Source organism: Schistocerca americana, chromosome 1, assembly GCF_021461395.2.
Source record: "Schistocerca americana isolate TAMUIC-IGC-003095 chromosome 1, iqSchAmer2.1, whole genome shotgun sequence".
Taxonomy (NCBI): domain Eukaryota; kingdom Metazoa; phylum Arthropoda; class Insecta; order Orthoptera; family Acrididae; genus Schistocerca; species Schistocerca americana.
The window spans coordinates 569682067-569691069 of NC_060119.1; positions in this window are offsets into that span (position 1 = coordinate 569682067).

Here is a 9003-nt window from a genome sequence, read left to right on the forward strand (position 1 = left end):
CTCCTGGGGTATCGGCGAGGACCATTCGCAACCGTCTCCATGAAGCTGGGCTACGGTCCCGCACACTGTTAGGCCGTCTTCCGCTCACGCCCCAACATCGTGCAGCCCGTGTCGCGACAGGCGTGAATGGAGGGACGAATGGAGACGTGTCGTCTTCAGCGATGAGAGTCGCTTCTGCCTTGGTGCCAATGATGGTCGTATGCGTGTTTGGCGCCGTGCAGGTGAGCGCCACAATCAGGACTGCATACGACCAAGGCACACAGGGCCAACACCCGGCATCATGGTGTGGGGAGCGATCTCCTACACTGGCCGTACACCACTGGTGATCGTCGAGGGGACACTGAATAGTGCACGGTACATCCAAACCGTCATCGAACCCATCGTTCTACCATTCCTAGACCGGCAAGGGAACTTGCTGTTCCAACAGGACAATGCACGTCCGCATGTATCCCGTGCCACCCAACGTGCTCTAGAAGGTGTAAGTCAACTACCCTGGCCAGCAAGATCTCCGGATCTGTCCCCCATTGAGCATGTTTGGGACTGGATGAAGCGTCGTCTCACGCGGTCTGCACGTCCAGCACGAACGCTGGTCCAACTGAGGCGCCAGGTGGAAATGGCATGGCAAGCCGTTCCACAGGACTACATCCAGCATCTCTACGATCGTCTCCATGGGAGAATAGCAGCCTGCATTGCTGCGAAAGGTGGATATACACTGTACTAGTGCCGACATTGTGCATGCTCTGTTGCCTGTGTCTATGTGCCTGTGGTTCTGTCAGTGTGATCATGTGATGTATCTGACCCCAGGAATGTGTCAATAAAGTTTCCCCTTCCTGGGACAATGAATTCACGGTGTTCTTATTTCAATTTCCAGGAGTGTATTACAAGTTAAGATGATAGAGACTGAACATGCAAAAAATACAAAATTGGAAAACACAACATCTTTTGTAGCGATTCTGAGAACTATGACATTCCCAAATTTGTCAGGTCTGAGGATGTTAATCTATAATCTTTTTTGAGAGAAGTTGTGTAAATTATTTTTCTTGTAAAATATAAATGATGTAATGAATGCTAATTAACTTTTGCATAACCACTAAGAATATTCCTTACTACACAGTTTAATAAATAAGCACCAAGATACTTCATTTTGAAATTCAAACTAATTATCTTGAACTGGTATATGAGTCGCCAGATGCCTGATAATGAAATGTGCATTGGTACAGAAATTGCATTATTTATAATGGTATCTTACCTAGAGATTCTAGTTCACAGTTTCCCAAGCAGAAAATCAAACTCTTGCTGTGAAGTTCTTCTCAAATTTACAAACAAATCGTCGCTGTCACTTTGTATCTCTTGCTTATAGTACCTTTTTTTATTTAGATACCATTTCAGCAATGGTCAACTTTGTGTTTTCCTTTTCGTCACGTTTTTCACCACATTTGTGCCCCATGACGCCAACAGAACTTGTTGTTCCATTCTGAGTTACTACATACTAACAAAGTCGACATCTTGTTCCATGCCTCTTACACTTGACTGCACCTCATGGATTCCACTGAGTAATTTTTATTGCCAGTGTCACCAGTGCCTTAGCTGACAAACAGTACTAAAATCTGAAATATGTGCGATAATGCATGCTTCCTTGCTTAATGTTGTATCTCTAGACATGCCACGACAACAGCCACCATTGACTGACCTACTGTTAGACTTGATGCAAGATTCGGATCCATCTACTCCAGTCGTGAATTCAGTGCTCGGTTAGCATTCATTACAACCGACCCTTTGACAATCATGACACCCATACCAGCTGCAACCCAAGCCTCAGTCAACAGCAGGACTATCTCGCGCAATACAAATCATCAGCTTTCACACCACATGAATGCCATTATGGGATCTACAGCCACGCTGTGAGTGATTCAGCACATCTCCTCCATCATACTGTTTTCCACTACTCCTGTACTACCACAATGTATGGCTCATTCAGCGCTTTGAGGGCTTGCCTCAAAACACAGACCACCACCATTTTGTCTGCAACAGCTGGCCCTGTGGATTGCTTCAGCATAATGCACATTTGCATTTGCACGTAATTTGGACGACACCTCAAAGTTTGTGGCGTTGATCTGCCATCTGACTGAACAGACTGACATTGTCAGTGACGTCATATTCATGCTTCAATACCTATATCGCAAACCGGTACAACAATTTCTCCAAGCAATCTACAGTGAACAACTAGTAGATAAAATCTCATCTCAGCTGTGGTGCTGGCTATGAACATTATTGGACGTGAATCTCATGTCAGATACCATATTCTGGATGCTTTGGATTGTTAAACTGACTCCACCACTGTAACTTGAAACGGTCGCATGTGAAACAGATCTGCTGCACAGAAAGTTCAGCCTCATGGATAGGTTATGCACCATACTACAGCATAGATGGTGCACTAATTGCAAAGACATCACCCCAGATGAATGTTAGAACTCGGTCAACTGCCTCACATATCAGACCAACACAATCGGAGCCAATGACAACTGACAGTGACTTTACCCCACCTCCAGCCTGGTCACCGACCTGCAGGCTGCAAATGACACCACTTTCACAGTTGAAGACACTACACCAATCACCATCATTGCCTTAAGGTCACAGCTTCCCTGGCAGGGCGCCCATCCATTAGTTTGCATGGAAGGCTAGACCGGAAGTATGGAGTATTTTTAATATTTTGGAAGAACGAATAGCGACTTGTAAGTAGCTGTAAAATAGTTCCAGTTCCAACTGTATCAAAAACCAACTTAACCAGTCTTTCAAAGAATTTTTTTGAAGGAAAAACACCAGAGAGGGTTGTGGGAAGCGAGTTGTAGGCCCCTGGCCACCGGATATGGTCGCCATTGTCTGATTATAACATGCCCAGTTCAGCAATGCCCCATGCAACTGCTGGTCTCCTGTGGTTCCCAAACTTCAAAAACGGCTCATCATCACCGCATTGGCTCATGCTGAGATATCAAGTTTCCATCACACGTCATTCTTTTTGATTGCATAGCTGACAGACCAACAACTGTAAAAGGAATATTGTTTTTGTTCATCGATGGACAAAATTGAGTTTGATATACACTCCTGGAAATTGAAATAAGAACACCGTGAATTCATTGTCCCAGGAAGGGGAAACTTTATTGACACATTCCTGGGGTCAGATACATCACATGATCACACTGACAGAACCACAGGCACATAGACACAGGCAACAGAGCATGCACAATGTCGGCACTAGTACAGTGTATATCCACCTTTCGCAGCAATGCAGGCTGCTATTCTCCCATGGAGACGATCGTAGAGATGCTGGATGTAGTCCTGTGGAACGGCTTGCCATGCCATTTCCACCTGGCGCCTCAGTTGGACCAGCGTTCGTGCTGGACGTGCAGACCGCGTGAGACGACGCTTCATCCAGTCCCAAACATGCTCAATGGGGGACAGATCCGGAGATCTTGCTGGCCAGGGTAGTTGACTTACACCTTCTAGAGCACGTTGGGTGGCACGGGATACATGCGGACGTGCATTGTCCTGTTGGAACAGCAAGTTCCCTTGCCGGTCTAGGAATGGTAGAACGATGGGTTCGATGACGGTTTGGATGTACCGTGCACTATTCAGTGTCCCCTCGACGATCACCAGTGGTGTACGGCCAGTGTAGGAGATCGCTCCCCACACCATGATGCCGGTTGTTGGCCCTGTGTGCCTCGGTCGTATGCAGTCCTGATTGTGGCGCTCACCTGCACGGCGCCAAACACGCATACGACCATCATTGGCACCAAGGCAGAAGCGACTCTCATCGCTGAAGACGACACGTCTCCATTCGTCCCTCCATTCACGCCTGTCGCGACACCACTGGAGGCGGGCTGCACGATGTTGGGGCGTGAGCGGAAGACGGCCTAACAGTGTGCGAGACCGTAGCCCAGCTTTATGGAGACGGTTGCGAATGGTCCTCGCCGATACCCCAGGAGCAACAGTGTCCCTAATTTGCTGGGAAGTGGCGGTGCGGTCCCCTACGGCACTGCGTAGGATCCTACGGTCTTGGCGTGCACCCGTGCGTCGCTGCGGTCCGGTCCCAGGTCGACGGGCACGTGCACCTTCCGCCGACCACTGGCGACAACATCGATGTACTGTGGAGACCTCACGCCCCACGTGTTGAGCAATTCGGCGGTACGTCCACCCGGCCTCCCGCATGCCCACTATACGCCCTCGCTCAAAGTCCGTCAGCTGCACATACGGTTCACGTCCACACTGTCGCGGCATGCTACCAGTGTTAAAGACTGCGATGGAGCTCCGTATGCCACGGCAAAGTGGCTGACACTGACGGCGGCGGTACACAAATGCTGCGCAGCTAGCGCCATTCGACGGCCAACACCGCGGTTCCTGGTGTGTCCGCTGTGCCATGCGTGTGATCATTGCTTGTACAGCCCTCTCGCAGTGTCCGGAGCAAGTATGGTGGGTCTGACACACCGGTGTCAATGTGTTCTTTTTTCCATTTCCAGGAGTGTATTTTTGTATTGTTTCTGAATCAATATTTTCTACTGTGAAGTCGATTGTAACAAATCGTATTCACTAACAATGTAACTGCTGAAGACTAGCTGTTGCTTCAAATTGTATCCAGTCCTCTATAGTGTGTGTTCAAATCTTATTGTGTCCAATGTTAACACTACATGAAGTTGATTAGTTACCTTTCTCAGCTTGTTGTACTCACAACAAGAATGCTTTTCTTCACAATGTTATATGTACAGTAATGACTGTTATCTTTTACTTGTGAATGTGTGTGTAAGGGCACAGCTTTTTCGTTTCCACAGGAAGAAATTGCTATAGCTGATAATTCAAGAAGAATCCAAAAGAAAGTAAAGAAAACAAAATGTGCTGATCAACTTAAATCACCATACTGTAGAGGGAGGGAAGCAAAGAAGAATGATGTGAGTAACTTGCTGCATAAACGTTTTGGAGGAGCAATAGGACATTTAGGTTGCTATGCTAATACCATCAGTTCATTTGCCATGGTATCTGGCAGTGTGGAAAAAATCAGTATAATAGCGTGTGGTTTCTTGGAAGAAGGTAGAAGATAAACCAAGTTTGAAGAGAAACTAATAGAATGACTATCCTGAATATTCTGTCAATCAAAACGTTTAACCAGAAGATTTAGATTTTGCATTAACAGTGTTGTTTAATAATATCTAAAATAACCATTTATATAATACACTATCTTGCTAAAGGATTATAGCAGAGAGACATTGTGAACTGCACACTTAAATTGGAAGGCACACACAGAAAATGTTGTGGGGAAGGCTAACCAAAGACTGTATTTTATTTGCAGGACACTTAGAAAATGTAACAGATCTACTAAGGAGACTGCATACACTACACTTGTCCATCCTCTTTTAGAATACTGCTACACAGTGTGAAATCCTTACCAGATAGGATTGACAGAGTACATCGAAAAAGTTCAAAGAAGGGCAGAACATTTTGTATTATCGCGAAATAGGAGACAGAGTGTCACTGAAATGGTACAGGATTTGGGATGGACATCATTAAAATAAAGGCGTTTCTCGTTGAGGAGCAATATTCTCAAGAAATTCCAATCACCAACTTTCTCCTCTGAATGCGGAAATATTTTTTTGATGCCGACCTACATAGGGAGAAACGATCACCATGATAAAATAAGGGAAATCAGAGCTTGTACAGAAAGATATAGGTGTTAATTCTGTCCATGCTCTATACAAGATTGGAATAATAGAGAATTTTGAAGATGGTTCGATGAACCCTGTGCCAGACACATAAATGTGATTTGCAGAGTGTCCATTAGGATGAAGATGCATGTCGAAATGGTTAATGTGTATATTTTTGTTGTATAACAGCATAGTTTCCAATAATAACATGTTAGTTTGATATAAATTTTATTAAAGTCCAATTGGCAGCAATAAGGGCGTTATGAACTCTCTATATATTAGAATGTTTGATTTTTGGGCAATGGTAATGTTATTCTATGGAAATGAGCGTTTGGTGTCATTGGGCGTGAGGCCCCTTACGGGGCAGATCCAGCCGCCTTGGTGCAGGTCTTATTACATTCAACACCACATTGGGCGACCTGCGCGCCTGATGGGGTTGAAATGATGATGAAGACAACAGAACACCCAGTCCTGAGCAGAGAAAATCCCCGACCCAGCCGGGAATCGAACCCGGGCCCATAGGATGGCAATCAGTCACGCTGACCACTCAGCTATTGAGGTGGACATGTTATTCTACAGTAATATCAAAATAATTGATTGGTTATGTATTTACCTTATTAATGGTTTTAATAGTCCAGTAGTGTCCTGTATCCCAGCTGAGCACTACGTAACTGGTCACTCACATCTGACCACAGTCTCCATGACTGGGGACACCAATGTAATTTGGTTTTATTGTATGGTGCTCTGTGTTAATAAAGAAGTGTTACTCTGTATTATTCCACTTATGTTTGAGCTACATCTCCCTACACCAATTAGGGAAATGCACCACAAATGCATAAAAAAATTGCCAGGTAGAAAAGTGCATGCACAACCGACTGCTCGTACAATGAGCCAACCTATAGTGTCGAGAGAATGCACACTAATGTACACTAATTTTTGCATAAATGCTTTTATTTCCATGCATCTGTATTTGCGCACTAAGAAAATGACATCGTGCGGTCATACCTTAAGATGTCTCTTTTACTTCATAGATACATATAGGTTTTGATATATTTATTTTATTATAGTGTTTTTAAAAACAAAAAACTTATCATCATTTGTTGTACTTGTGTTGATGTTTGTAGTTCGAACATTCTTCTCTTGTGGACATTTCATTCTATTAAATTCATCTTATGTATTTCCCATAAAGATTTCTTTAAAATATTCTTTTCTTGATGCAGGTGAGCACTTGTAATTTCTCTACATCTACATCTACAGCTATACTCCAGAAACCACTGTGAGGTGCATGGCACACTTAAGTCCCATTATACCAGTTATTAGGCTTTCGTCCTCTTCCATTGACATATGGAGCACAGGAAGAATGATTGTTTGAATGCCTCTCTGTATACAGTAATTATTCTAATCTTATCCTCACAACCCCTACACGAGAGATAAGCAGGAGGTTGTAAAATATCCATAGAGTAATCATTTAAGGCCAATTCTGGAAAGTTTGTTGGTAGACTTTCTTGGGATAGTTTATGTCTATCTTCAAGAATCTGTTCAGTTAACTTTCTTTAGTATCTCTGTGAGGCTCTCCCATAGATTAAACAAACCTGTGAGCATTCGTGCTGCCCTTCTCTGAATACATTCAATATCTCTGGTATAAATCCAACACACTTGAGCAACATTTTAGAACTGGTCACAGGAGTGATTTGTAAGCAGTTTCTTTACTAGACTTGTTAGACTTCCCAATATTCTACCAATAAACCAAATTCTACCTCTTGCTTCACCCATGACTGAACCTTTGTGACCATTCCACTTCATATTCCTGCAAAAAGTTACACCCAGGCCGATTCCAATAGTGAATCATTGATATTATAGTCATAGGTTAATACGTTTTTCGTTTTGTGAAGTGCAATTTCTGAACCTTTAGAACAAGTTTCCAATCTCTGCACCACATTGAAATCTTGTCAAGATCTGACTGAACACTTACGTAGCTTCTCTCAGATAGTATTTCATTACAGATAACTGCATGATCTGCAAAAATCGTGATTTTACCATTAATATTGTCTGTAAGGTCATCAATACACAACATGGACAGCAAGGGTCCCAACATACTTCCCTGAGGCACACATGAAGTTACTTCTACATCTGACACTGACTCTCTATCCATTGAGTGAGGTGGTGCAGAGGTTAGCACACTGGACTCGCATTTGGGAGGAATACGGTTCAAACCAACATCTGGCCATCCTGATTAAGGTTTTCCGTGATTTTCCTGAATCGCTTCATTCAACTGTCAGGGTGATTCCTTTGAAAGGGCACAGCCGACTTCCCTTCCCATCGTTCCCTAATCCGACGGGACCAATGACCTTGCTGTTTGGTTCCCTCCCCCAAATCAACCAACTAATCAACCAACCTCTCCATCCAAGATAACATTCTATGTCCTGCCTACCAAATAGTCTTCAGTCCAGTCACACTTGATACCCCATATCATCGTACCTTTGGTGTCGTACGAATTCAAACACTTTTCGGAAATCAGGAAATACAGCATCTATATCGTTGCCTTGATTCAAAGTTTTCAGTATGTCATGTGAGAAAAGTGCGAGTTGGGTTTCACATGTTCGGTGTTTTCGAAATCTATGCTTGTGGGCATTGAGGAGGTCATTCTGTTCAAGATATCTCACTGTGTTTGAGCTCAGAATATGTTCTAAGATGCTACAACAAATCGATGACAAGGGTAATGGACGGTAATTTGTGGATCACTTCAACTACCCTTCTTGTAAATGGGTGTGACCTGTGCCTTTTTCAAGAACTGAGCACGCTTTTTTGTTTGAGGGATCGACGGTAGATTATAGCTAGAAGAGGGGCTTATTCATTTCCGTGCAGGATCTGACAGCTATTGCATCAGTTCCTGGAGCTGTGTTCAATTTTAACGGATTCAACTGTTTCTCTACACCACTGGAACTAATACTTGTTCCATTGATCTTTTCAGCGGTACAAGGATTAAACTGGGACACAACTTCTGGGTTTTCGTTTGTGAAGGAACATTTGAAAACAGAGTTAAGCATTTCCGCTTTTGCTTTACTACCCTCAGTTTGAGTTCCTGTCTCATTCGCTAGCTACTGGACACTTACTTTGGTGTCACAAACAGCCTTTACATGTGACCAGAATTTCTTTGGGTTCTATTTAAGATCTCTTGACAATATCCTGCTACAGCAGTCATTGAAAGTATCACACATTGCTCTCTTCACAGCCAGATGCGTTTCATTCAACATCTCTCTTTCTTTACCATACGCTTTGTTTCACACCTATTATGCAGTAAGCTTTGTTTTCT